The following is a 14,635-nucleotide window of genomic DNA, read 5'->3' as shown; positions in this document are numbered from 1 at the left end:
GAGGGTAATGGACTAAGCATTTGCATTGTCGGGTTGACTTTGCATATTTTGACTTTGACCAATGTCTACAGCTGCTTGGTAAGCACTTTGATTGTCAACTTGTCCTTGTTGCTCGTCCTCTCAAACTTCGTCGAGTTCGATTTTCCTCCCACTTGTCATTTTTGAGAGATGCTCCTTCTCCAAGAAGACACCATCACGAGCAACAAACACTTTGTTCTTGGATTTGTTGTAGAAGTAATACCCTTTGGTTTCTTTTGGGTAACCCACAAAGTAAACCTTGTCAGATTTCGGATGAAGTTTATCAAAAATGAGTTTCTTGACATAAGATTCGCATCCCTAAATCTTGAGAAAAGACAACCTTGGCGGTTTGCTTGTCCATAATTCATATGGAGTCTTTTCCATTGCTTTTGACGGAGAACGATTTAGAGTGAGTGCCGCAGTTAAAAGTGCATGTCCCCAGAAAGAGATTGGAAGTTCACTAAGACCCATAGTAGATCGGACCATGTCTAACAGGGTTCGATTCCTCCTTTCAGATACTCCATTCCATTGAGGAGTTCCCGGAGGTGTCAACTCTGAAAGTATTCCATGTTCTTTCAAATGGTCATCGAACTCTTGGCTCAAATATTCGCCACCTCGATCCGATCGAAGCGCTTTGATTTTCTTGTCGAGTTGGTTTTCAATTTCTTTCTGAAATTCTTTGAATTTATCAAACGATTCAGATTTGTGCGACATTAGATAGACATAACCATATCTACTAAAGTCGTCCGTGAAGGTTATGAAATACCGATAACCACTCCTTGCGGGTGTACTCATTGGTCCACATACATCGGTGTGTATTAGTCCCAATAAGTCACTGGCCCTTTCTCCTAACTTGGAGAATGGTTGCTTTATCATCTTTCCTAATAAACATCCTTCGCAATTCTCAAAGGATTCTAAATCAAATGAGTCAAGAATGCCTTCTTGTAGAAGTTTCTTGATGCGTTTGATGTTAATGTGGCCAAGGCGACAATGCCACAAGTAAGTTTGACTAGAATGTGTAGTCTTAGCTTTCTTTGCAGGATTATTAACGTTATAAATTTCCTTGTCTAGTGATAACACATAAAGACCATTTTCTGAATGTGCTGTACCATATAAAACATTATCGAGATAAAATGAACATGATTGGTCTTTAACTCGAAATTCAAAACCTTTGGCGTCCAACGCCGAAATTGAAATGATGTTTTTGGTAATGTTGGGAACACAATAAACATTGTCAAGTTCCAAAACTAGCCCCGTGGGCAAAGACAAGCTAAGAGATCCTATGGAAATAGCACCAATCCTTGCTCCATTTCCTACTCGGAGCTCGATCTTTCCCTTCGCTAGCTTCCTAGTGTTCCTTAGTGCCTGTGAATTGGAACAAAGGTGTGAGCCACATCCGGTATCTAATACCCATGAAGCCGAGCTAGTGAAGTTAAAGTCTATAACGTAAATATCTGATGTAGAAGCAACGGTTCCGTTCTTCTTATCTTCCTTGAATTTGAGGCAGTCTCTCTTCCAATGTCCCTTCTTCTTGTAATAGAAGCATTCGGAATCAGACTTAGAAGATGCTACCTTTTTCTCCTTGTTGTCTTTGGTAGCTTTCGGCTTAGGCGGAAAGTTCTTCTTCCCTTTCCCCTTGAAGCCCTTCTTCCTTTTTCCTGCCCTTTTGAACGGCTTACCCTTCTTAATCATGAGCATATCATGCTTTCCCTCATCCTTGAGCGTCTGCTCAGCTTGCTTCAACATCCCATGAAGCTCGGTGAGGGTTTTCTCCATGCTATACATGTTGTAGTTCATCTTGAACTGGTCATAGCCTTTGTGAAGGGAATGGAGAATGATGTCAATAGCCATTTCAGTTGAATACCCCGCATTAAGCCTTCCCATGTTCTCAAATAATCCGATCATTTTGAGCACATGTGGGCTGACTGACTCTCCTTTCTTGAGCTTAGTCTCAAGGATCTGCCTATGGGTTTTAAACCTTTCAGTTCGAGCCTGCTCTTGAAACATATTTTGTAACTCAGAAATGATCTCATAGGCCGATTCCTTCTCGAAGAAGGTTTTCTGAAGTTCAGGAGACATAGTGGCTAGCATTACGCACTTGACATCCCGATCGGCTACTTGCCATCGGTTAAGGGCCACTTGAGTTACATCCTCATTGGGAGCGTCGAGCATTTCCTCATCAAGGACATATTCTTTCTGTTCTTGCATAAGAACGATGCGCAAATTCCTTTGCCAATCAAGGAAATTGGTACCACTCAACTTCTCTTTGTCGAGAATTGAGCGTAATGAAAACTGATTGTTTGGGGTTGAAGACATGATTCTACAATTGAAAGAATTTTAATGAAAAACCATTCAAAAAATACTTAAATAAGATTGAATTTTATTCATGCAAATTTTCAATACTTATTTAACGTCTTATTCACACGTAACATTTGTCCCTATTTTGTGAAAATAAGGCGATTCCAAGATTCGAAGAAACAAAGAGTGGTTAAGCATGCTTTGACTTGTCTTAAACACTCAATATTCTTGGGTAAGCATTGCCTTTCTAATGGCTCTAAGCCACTCTTGGTTAGATAATCGTCGCATCTAATGCATCTTTGACGATGTATCTCTTTTGCCACGGTATGTGAGGACTCCTCACTCATACCGATAAGTTAAACCAAAACCAACGTGCACACCCGGTGTGCCTTATGCCCCTTGGAGAAGTGATGGCACCTCGCTTTGGCGTAGCCTACCATCACTCTCGTTCGGTTAGTAAGTGTTGTTTTGGAAAGGCAAGTTTGACTCAATATTATTAGGGACATAGGATTTCTATGTTGGTTGATTTAAGCAAACTTAACTAATAATCGCAACATCAAGAAAAACTAAACATGCATCTAACGAATAATTCACACATATATGTATAAGCATAAAATATAAAGCGAAATTATAGATGCATATTGGCAACTAGCATGACCCCTTGAGATCTTCATATCTTCAAAAGGTCTTCATTTGCAATTCAAGGCTTTGTCTTCCAAGATACGCCGTCTTCAAGACTTAACCAAACTATGCAAAAACTAGTGTCTACAACTAGGAATGATCTAAATATTAAAGTACAAAAATACTTAACGGTGCGTAGACCGTATTTAGATTTACAAAAATACATAATGGCACGTAGTCCGTATTTTCTATCCTAGTCGGGTCCCACTAGTTGCCATTTCATAAAACTTGTGAGAGAGAATATATATATATTCCATTCATCCATTCACTATTTGTGAATGGCCCATGCATTTTACAAATTAAAACAAAGTAAAATGCATTTGAACAACGCGCGCACTAGTAACTAATCTAGGTGGTTAATCCGATTAACACTCCTAATTAAAACTAGTCAAAGTCGTTTAACCGATTATATAGTTTACGTCATTAATAATTGAAGCTCCCATTAAATTCCGCATTTCCTTAATTAATCTAATTAATTAAGTCGGTAGCACCCAAACTTGTCCAAATGAAATTTTGCCAATGCCGCTCAAAACCGAGGCCTAGCCTCCCAAAATTTTAATTAAAATAAACAAAATTAATTAAAATAAATAAAACGGCAAAATAAGCAACATTAAGCCTACTATGGCTAGCCACCTCACCGCACCAAGCATACACACACGCCAAGACCACGAACACACGGCCCACGACACACGGCCGCGAGCTGCTGCAGCCCGCACCTGCTGCCGCGCGTGTGCTGTTGCCTTGTGTTGCTGCTGCCGCGCGTGTGGCCGCAAGTAAGGCGGTGCTGCCACCTTGGCAGCCTCATATGGGCTGCTATGCAGCCCGGCTCGCCAAGGTGATGCAATGCCTCGTTTTGCGTGCCACGGCCTCGGGATTTGATCCCTTTTCGTGAGACAACAATAATTAATTATAAATTAATTTTAGAACTAATTTAGAGAGCAAAATAAAATTTTAAACAAGTCTTACTTAATAAAATTTTCAAAGTGCAAATAACCAAAATAATTCCAAGAACCATTCTTAATTAAATTGGTTTAGCTTGGTGCAACATAAAATTGAGGCAATTTCTCACTTTCAATTTAATCAATTTAAATTAAACTTGAGAATTTGACAAAGTAAAGGGAAGTTGGAAAAAATATGAACTTTAATGTTCAAATGAAAATTCCAACATCTAAATTTTGTGAATCCTTGAAAATTATATCTTCCAACATGAAGATAACCAAATTTCTATCACAAAAATCGAAACTTTATGTTTCCAATCAACTCAAAATGATTAAAACATCAAAGTTTAACACAAAATAACATGGAATTTAGTGGTTTTTAAAGTTTCAATCACTTATCACAAATAAAGATTGAATCTTTAACACTTATGGAAGCCTCAAAATTTAAACTTTCACACTAAAAAGCAATTAGTTTGCAATTATGTGAAAATAAATCAACCTTTAAGCATCAAATACTACCAAGTAAGTGTGCTTTAAGGGGACATAAAATTGCAGAAAATAATGCAAATAATCAACCATGTAATCAACAATTTATGCCATTAATTTCAAGGTTAGAAAAGACTTAAATTTTTTGAAAAAGGCATTTCTAGTCAGAATTTGGCTAAAATCACAGTCCCCTCTGGGGAGAAAAAACCTTTCCAGAACACGTTTTCCACCCAAAATTCACTAGTCTTGGGCGAAAATATGGGTTCTGGGCCAAAATCGACATTAAAAACGGGATTAAAATAAATAAAACCGAGCTACTAATCTAATTAGCAACTTAAACCAGAAAATTAAGCCAAAATAAACCTTGAAAAACATGATTATAAAAATAAACGAGCGAGGCTCCGATACCACTGTTGGGGTTTGGTGAGTCTGACTCACCGCAGAAACAAACCACGACCCAAGGAACCACTCGCAATAATTAAAATCATAAAGCATAATCACTAAGAAAAGATAACGATTCTTACCCTCGAAGCGAGCTTCGCCCAAAAACCGAGGTTCTTACTTGAAAGCTACGAGCACGTCAAGCGCCGCGCCTCCGACGGTATCCACCCACAAAAAGGCGAACACAACTTTTAGGTCTACTACCTGGGGGTTAGCGAGGTCCGACCAAAACCCGAGTGTTATATGAGTTTAAGAGTTTTCCCAATATTATGGAATGCTCTTTTTAACTCCCACTCAAGCATCATTTCCAATGCCCAAAGTTGGGTATTTATAGGGAATGATGGAGTATGAAAATCTCTCCCATCAATGTGGGACAATGAGATTTTCTCATTTTATTTTAAAGCTAAAATAAAATTATTAAGCAAACTAGTAATAAATCAACAAGTGTCAAGCATACATGAGAGAGTAGGTGAGGACCACTTGGAGATGGGGACCAAACTTGCTCCCCACTCTCTCCTTTACCTTGTGCCACATGGCAATCCCACTTACTCCCATATTCCAACCTTCCCCTTATTCACGGCCCTATGGCCCGAGCCAAGCCACGAGCCAAGCCCGAGCCCGGCCCGAGCCCAGCCCGCACTTGGCCCGCAGCTAGCCCGCACCTGGCCGCACCCAGCCTGCACCTGGCCCGAGCCCAGCCTGCACCTGCTGCTGCTGTGGCGCGGCTGCTGCTATGGCGTGGTGCGGCTGCGGCTGCTGCCGTGGCGCGGCGCGGCTGCTGCTGTGCCTAGCCGCGGCTTGCCGTGGCTACCACCATGGTGCGCCAACTCGTCTTGCCCCTAGCATTCGGATGCTCGGGGCACTCCGATGCTAGGGGTATTTTCGGGAATATTGTTGATTTATTATTATTTTGCGCGTCTCGTCTTTTATTATTTAGACTCGACTTCCGACGATCAGTTTCGATGCTCTAAGCTCGAATTACCGATGTCTAATTATTTAACACTCGGGCGACGAATTAATTTCTTCCGAATTAATTCGTCGAGTTGGTTCGCGTATATTTGCTTGGGTGTGACCCGAAGGGTTAAGTCAAGATTAAGCTGTAATATTAATTATATTAATATTACTGATCGGAAGCGGCCTCCACCCAGGCATTCCGATCACTTGACCTTACTGAATATATTAGCTTTCTAATAATTCTGAACCCGCTATCAGAATAATACACTTGTTCGAAGGACACTATTCCTTTCAAGTTACACCTTAATCATTTTTTTTTGGCAAAACCATACCTTTATGCTGAAAAATGGGGTTTTTCTGGCGTTGACTACCCTAAACCACCCACGAAACTTCCCCCTCCAAAATCCAATTCACGAAATCACCCCCTCTTTCGCTCCATCCACGAAACCGCCTCCCCTCCTCATCCCCACCAACGAAATGGAACTGCCTTCTTTCCACCACCCCGCAAAATCTAATTTTAGGTCATTCAAATGTTAATTTAGGGTTGAGGGAGTGCGGCTAGGGGTGCCACCGCTGACAGTGAAAGGGAGAAGGGTGGCTAGGGCTATAGAGGAGGGTTTAGGGTGGTCAACGTCGTTAAAAGGGTTTGTTTAGGGTGGACAATGCCGTTAAAGGGGTGTTTAGGATGGTTAATGTCGTGAAAGGGTGGTTTTGTGGGTGGAGCTGGGAAGGTAGGTGGTTTTGTGGGTGGACTGGTGTTGTCAACACCGGAAAATGGGGTCAAACCTCGTTTTTTGGCATGAAGGTATTGATTTGCGAAAAAAATTTGAATAAGGTGTGTCATTGCAAATATGTATATATATATATATATATATATATATATATATATATATATATATATATATATATATATATATATATATATATATATATATATATACAAGGTGGTTTCTTGCAAAAAAATTGTTTAAAAAAGGTGGTTTTTTTGCAAATTTCCTTGTTTCAATTATTTTAGTTCCGCCATAAAAACCCAAAGAAGCATTATTGTATAGTGACTTTTATTATCAGACTGAGGAAGTACTAATTATAAAGTATTTCTTTTTAGGTCTTGTAGCACAATAATTTTCAATTAAATAATATACTTGGTCCACAATATAGTATTTGCAATTTTGGACATATCATGTAATTCAATCATATACTGTAGGAGTTTATAGGTACTAATTGCGGAAAAACATGAATCATATTCATAGAGCACCTAATCCCAAGATCTCATGCACAACACAAAAAGAACATATAATTGTACCTTTGAAGCATGATTCCAAGTGCAATCGAGCAAGAACAATGGGAGATAAAGAACCCCAAGCGTGATTCCTCTACTTGGTCTACGGGCACAGATTAAACCTCAACTAATGCTAGTTAGTCGTGATCGAACACTTCAATCAACCTTCAATTCAAAGGAGAAGAGAGGAGACAGACGAGCCACAAACCACCACCACCACCACCACCGTGCGACCACCGTGCGTCGGTGTTTGTACAGTACGGATAAAGGGGAGGAAGAGAGAGAGGCGTGTGAGAGAGAGGGGTTAAGGTGTTTGGTTGCTTGCTACACAATTTACTGTATGGGTAAGTTATGACTTATGTCCACCCTAGGCATGACCTCTATTTATATATCACATATATAATTAGAATCCATATGAAGCCCAAACACTTAAACCAATTCAAACTACACTAACCCTACTCCTTACATGGCTTGTCATATCCTCATGAGGCTCTGGGCCTCTTATTTGTTTAACCCAATACCCTTGTTGTGTGACCTTATATGATCCATTTTATTGGGCTCTGGACTATTTAATTAGCTCAAAGATCATTTGTCATATCTAGCACCAAACAATGACGACTCAAAAGAACGAACTTATTATCTCCATAATAGTTGTAATACCCCGTATTTTTATACTTATTATATATAACGTATTTATTTAAATTAAGTATTTTAAGAAGTATTTTTTATTTAAAATATTTTACTTATTCATTTTAATAAGTTTAGAAATATTTTATAAAAGGAAAGTTTATTTAATTAATTATTTTATTTAAGTTGGGGGTTAATTTAGAAAGTTTTATTTTAGTAAAGTTTTATTAGGGAAGGGATTAGGAAAGATTAAAAAAGGAAAGTTTAGGGAGAAGGGTTTATAGAGAAGGGGTATAAATATTCAACATTTGAGGCAAATCAAACTTTGCCCAAAGTGGAGAAAACCCAAGGTAAACTTCTCTCCCTTTCTCTTTATTTTTCTTTTTCTTTCTCTTTTTTCCCTTTCCCCTTCTCAGTTCCTCCCTCACCGCCGGCCGCCAGCAGCAGGCAACCGTCAGCGCTGGCAGCAGCCGTGGGTGTGGTTGTTGGCTGCCATCTTTTTTTCGAACAAAAAAAAATTAAATCTTTTTGTTTAAAAACTAGTTTAATCCTAAATCTTATTATTAATTATGAGTTTTGTGATGTAATTATGATGTTTGATTATGAGTATCATGTAAATTAATTTTCAGACTTTATTTTTAATTGAAAAGCCTCAATTTTTGAAACCCTAGGTTCTTGAATTATGAATTATTGAAGGATTATGATATACAATATTTTAAACCTTTGATTAAAGTGTTTTAAGGCCTAATTACAACAAGTTTTTATTAAAATATAATGCTGGAATTTTTGGTAGTGCATAAAAATCAAGTTTTTACAGGAATTTCAATTACCCATTAATTAGAATTAAAGTATGATGTTTTAAATATAAATTCAACTTAATTTAATTAAATTATGAGGGGTTTTATAATAGTATATATTGTTGGAAATTTGTGTAGAGAGGATTTTAATACTCTTCTATGATTTTAAATTGTAGGAGACTTTTAAGTGAGTGATTTTTATTAGTCGTGGCGATTTTAAGATCGTATACAAGGTACGTTCGCGTACTTAGTATAATTTTATTGATGTAGTAGCATGTTAAATGTTCTTAATTGATTACAAGTAGTATCATGCTAGATTCGGAATGAAATTTATGAATTGGTTGTTGTTGGTGATTGAATAATAAGGCATGTTTTATTTGTGATGGATTATTTATTGGAAAATTATAGTTTGGAGTAATGTTTATGAACCACATATTTATTTTTGGCATGTTAGAAAACATGTTTAATTAAACTAAAGGTTTAATTTGGCTTGGAATATTGAAAAGGAATTTTATTATGGTTCATACAATTTTTATTAATGCTTTAAGCATGTGAAAAGAGCTATGTAAGTGTCTATGTACACGAGGAATAAATTGTATGTTGGTGCCTTAGTGCACTTAGGGTGTTTTTAACACCGAGGGATAGGATTTGTGGAGCTTTATGTGTTTAAGGTGTCACTGATACCGAGATAGAATAAAAAAGGGTTAACATTAAATATTATGTGGTCACTAATTATTCAAGAATTAAATTGGTATGTTTGATTGTTTGAATAATTACTGTTGTTTGAATGATTATGGTTTGAGAGTCATCACTAAGTTTAATAATCTGTAAATAACGTAAAGTGAAAGAGATTACGCACCAAAACTCTTGGAACGTACACACCTTGAGTATGAACATATGGGGGGGGGAGTTATGTGACTTTATATTTGATCATAACTTCTACAGGAGTACAGGACGCTGTACATTCATTTTATTATCATTATGCGCAGGAATTCCGCCACTCACGAGTGGTTATTGATGCTGGCATGGTTAGCTCCCATGTTAGTAACCTCAATTTATTGGGGGAGGTTAGTGGAAAACCCGTTCGATGCGTAATCAACGCTAAATAAATCATGTAGTTGTTTAGTCTAAAAGTTTTGTTGAATGTTGTATGCTTGAATAACAGGTGCAACAAGGTAAGTTGTGTGTTGATAGGAAACTGCATCTTAGTGTGTTTATTACGCTTATGTACTCAACTTTGTTGATTGTGTGTTTTATGTGTTTGTTGGCCTTGTCTTTATCTTGGCCCTATGATGACCCATTTTTAATGGAGAGTAGTGGAAACAAGTAGAGAGAAGCTTTTCAGGTGATGAAGCATATTCATGAATGGGCATAAGTGAAGAGCGAATCATGCTAGTTTCCATAAGTATATGATATGTTTAATGCTTTTATTATTTATGATATTATTATGCATGAGATTAACGCAAAGTTTTGGAATTTGGTTTGGTTTTAATAAGGGCCTACAATGGTTCCAAGTTGTAGGTTGATTTTATTTTACTTCGTTTGACTTTAGTTTGACTTTACTTTCGTTGGTTGACTTTTTAAGGTGACTTGTTTTGAAATTAGTCTTCCGCTATGTGTCTTTGATAGTTGCCTTAGCCGTTTTCACGGTGGCGGTAATGTCTTAGATATTCCTATTTAAAGTTTTAAGCAGGGAAAAACATGTATTTTAAAAGAAAGCAATTTCTAGGGTGTTACAATAGTGATCCTTGATATATCTAGTAATTGCACTTATCGAAAACATAATTCCTTCAATCTCCCACTTGTCCGAGACAAGTGCGTAATATTCAAATTCCTTAAGTTAATGTGTGTCGATTTGATAATATGATTGTATCTCATGTCGTGATCATATTAATCTACAAATCTTTTCTTGAAATTTGAGTTAGAATTACAAAACAATTGATTACCATGTAATCCATTTGAGCACGGCCATGCATTTTCTGAATTATCCCTCTTCAAGAGGCCAAGAAACATTCCTAATTAAATAGGTACACTCAATCCAATCGTGTGGCAACCAAAGCTCCCACTCAACTCCTGAAATGGCTGGGAAATATCCTTTATAATCTTCAGTTACGGGAAGACGTTTGAATGTGCCACAGTCAAATCATTTATTGAATGGAATCAGTGTTCCACTCATGTCATAGGAACCCACTAATATATCCAATAGCTCTATACTTGAACTTCAAAGTAGGTCTATAGTTCGATCATGCATCATTCATGCATATCCATGTGATTGACCGAGCTTCACTACGCTCCTATAGCCCATGAAACTGTGCTATCCAATCAATCTTACATGCTAGTCCATTTACTGAAAACATTTATGTCCACTTTAATGATTTCGAACTAGTAACTTAAATAATATATGAATTTAGTTCACCTGTGGGGTTTCATTCACCAGGTCATCAACATGATGAGCCCATCAATCCATAATTATTTTGGACATTTTATTTAATTTCAAAAACCATAATTAAATAAGGTTGAAACTTTGTTTCAATTGATAAACATAATTCTGCAAGTTAATGTATTACTTATGTGACATGTTTTCTCAAAACATACACAACTTAAATTACATAACTTGCTTCAATCCAAGAACCTTAGTATGACTCTCCTACCTTGGTCATGGAAGGGGTTTAGTAAGTAGAGTACATGAGACATTCTCATAAACACAAATTTTGCAACTTCTAAATTTTATAATAATCTTCATCTCCATACACTAAGAATTTTCCTTCGCCCTTTCGCAAGGAACTAATTTATAATTTGTGTTCCAACGTTACATTGAATTTCGATTGAAATCTATCATCACTTGTTCTTAAACACGTGAATCAAATAGGCGAGTATAGTTCATGACATGCATGATGCATCCTTTGCAAACTGCATAAGGAGCATCACTCAAAACATTAATTTCATCAACTTTTCTCAAAATATTGAATCTTTAAGCAATGTGCCATGTTATATGGGATTGAAACTCCTTTCAATATAATTTTGAACCTTATAAGAATCTTATAAATATAAGTTTCTTAACCAATCTCAAATATCCTTCAAAAAATATCTCTATAGATCGATCTCGAATCCCAAATATACTCATCATTCTCTTCAAAATGCATTAGCCATTACTTAACTCTTCAAGCAATGAATAATTTCTCTCTGTACTAGACCAAGAAGATTGTTTAGCTCCCACTAAACATCTTGTACACACAAGACCTTTTCTTCATTTACGAGAACATCAAACGATTTGATTAACTCACAAAATTAAGAACATTAACTCCCTAATGCTAACTTCAATCCATTAAAGGATCTTTTATGAATTCTTAGGATTATTGGATTTTCAAAATCATTCTGATTGTAACATATACAAATCTTCTTTCATGAACAATTTCAAGAAAGTGTTTTGAAATCCATCTACCAAATTTCATAAGGTAGAAATCACTAAAATATCTTTAATAGATATTTGCAACATGAATTAATGTAAAGGTTTCATCGTAGTCATAGTCATACTATGAATTAGTTGAATCCTTTAACAAGTTTTTGCTTTAGTTAGAAAACATTTTTCTTTCTTGTTTGTTTTGATTATAATGGGTCTTACCCAATTAGGCAAATTATTCAAGTGTCATACACTTGCTTATAGACTTAGAATCTATTTTAGATTTCCTGGTTTTTAAACCACTTGGAGTTATAACTTGTCAAATCATCTTTATTACTTGCATAATTATATGTTCCAAAATCAATATGTTGAAACTCTTTGTCAATATGAAATCGTATTTCTTTAGCTAAGGTTTACATATGTTGGTCATCATTTTGGGTTTTTATGCAACAATTGAAACTCATACAACAACTTTGTTTAATTTTCAACGAGAAACGACAATAGAGGATGTGACTTGGAATGTAATACCTACGACTCATGGTTATTATTGTTATTACACTTAATGAGACCACGCGTTGTTATTTGTAACATGAGGTGAATCATGCTCTTATTGTTGCTTTTATTCGATTACCTCTTGAATTTCTTCAAGAATTTCGAATTTAATTTTCTTGAACTTTTCAAGGTTTCCGAACTCTTTCGATATTCTTATACTTGCACTTGCCTTTTTGAGGAGGCACATTTAGCATAGGGTGAACTAACCATGGTTTGAACCATGTCTATTTGTTGCTTTTTTCGAACTCTTTCGAGATTTATACTTGTAGGGAATATTTTCAAGCCTTTAAAAATCCCACTAGCTTGAACCCCACTGTGATCATACACTAAAGTACGGTGGCGTCCAAAAGGGAAGAAGATAGAGCAAAAGATTCGCCAACAAGTTTTAAGGAACTTGTAAACCGTTCACGAGGTGAAGGTTACACCCCTTAACGATCCAAGAGATCGTCAACTCCATAAGGTCATGAACCAAAATAGGGTTCGGGGATGATGGTACAAATCCAACCTAAAAGAGATTGAACCTGCCCTAATAATAGGCCTCTACTTTATTCTGCTCGTATTCATGTGCGCTTTCTGACTAACATACAATCAATAGGATTAACCCTAAACCTGTTTAATCTATGTTGGTTGAATTTAATGCACAAACAAATCTATTATTGGCGATCACTTGAATTATAATCACAATTAACCTAACAAGATTATTAATTATCTTATTAAGCGTGGTTGAAAATACCAATTCCCTTTAACCTACAATAAAAGGTGATCAAGCAATAACAATATATAATAATATGCATATCAAGCAACATAATAAATAATCATCATCAATCATAATCATAAATATTAGAAAGAACATAGGAAACATCATATTCTTAATCATGCTTAATATTAAAAACACCCTAGACATGATACTAGGAATATCATAATAATAATATAAACATGATGTCTACATCATAAAAATCAATCAATCAATAAAGTACTTACTTGGATGCCTCGTACCTCTTTCTAATAACAAAATACACACGTTAGTAACTTCAAGGAAAAATAATAAACAATTAAATTAAATAATTGAAAGAGAGATTTGGGACCAAACCCTCAGAAATTAAACCTTTCACGTCTAGGGCGAAGGCAACTTCGAATATGGCTAGGTGTATCAAAATTTTGTGAATGCGGAATGCTAAAAGATTAATGTTATTGTAAATTGATGAATGAATGATGAAGATGAAGAGAGTTGATGAAAAGCCTTGATGAATGAAGAGAATTGATGATTGTAGATGGTGAAGATAGATGGTGAATTCGTCCTTCAAAACGGAGTTTTTGATACGATATTTATAGAGAAAATCGGCCAAAAAAGATAATTTATCAAAACAGAGTCTGAAGATCGCAAAAACAACTTGGCGCCAGCCCTGGCTCATTGGCGCCAAGGCCTGGGGTTGGACGCCAAACCGGCTTTTAACACATTTTCAAAAATCTGATAAAATTCCCGTACTGGAAGATAAAATAATATAATTTTAGTCGAAAATGCTATTTGATCTAATTAAAACTCTAAAGAATCCTAATTGAATTAAGAATGATAAAAACCTTCTAGAATGTTCTACAAGACCAAAACCATTCCTAATTACATTAGGAATGATAAATCATATTAGGCCCTCCCCTAGATCATTGGGCCGTACTTAAAACTCAAACCGGACCCAGTTTAGTAAATTGGCCATAAATTCCTCAATATTCATCGGAATTGGGCTTATAATATATCGTTGGAAAGGTCTTTGCAAGCCCCATCCAACTACACCACTATTGGACCCATATCATGGACCAAACAAACTGGATTGGCTGTTTTCCTCAAAATAAAGTTTTCAAAAACATAGAGAAGAGAAAAGAAAAGAAAAGAAATAAAACTTTCCGCAATACTAGACCTTTCCCCACTTTCGTTTCATTCGATTATGATTCGACGTGAAAGACACTCATCATTGGGCTTGGTTTTGGGGAGACACAAATGGGTGTTTACAGAAGCCCCCACTTTGACTGAGTTTGGAGAAACGCAAGTTTCGGAAAACGAAAGTCAAAGTAACGATAGGGACGGAGAATGATTCAGAACGTTCTGCGATCCTAAATCAAACTTGTAACGCCGATACCTTCAAAACTAGCATTAGTTAAACAGATAAAAGAG

This window comes from Chenopodium quinoa, unplaced genomic scaffold (genome assembly GCF_001683475.1).
Source record: "Chenopodium quinoa cultivar QQ74 unplaced genomic scaffold, ASM168347v1, whole genome shotgun sequence".
Taxonomy (NCBI): domain Eukaryota; kingdom Viridiplantae; phylum Streptophyta; class Magnoliopsida; order Caryophyllales; family Amaranthaceae; genus Chenopodium; species Chenopodium quinoa.
The sequence above is the reverse complement of the archived record's forward strand: the minus strand, read 5'-3'. Positions refer to the sequence as shown.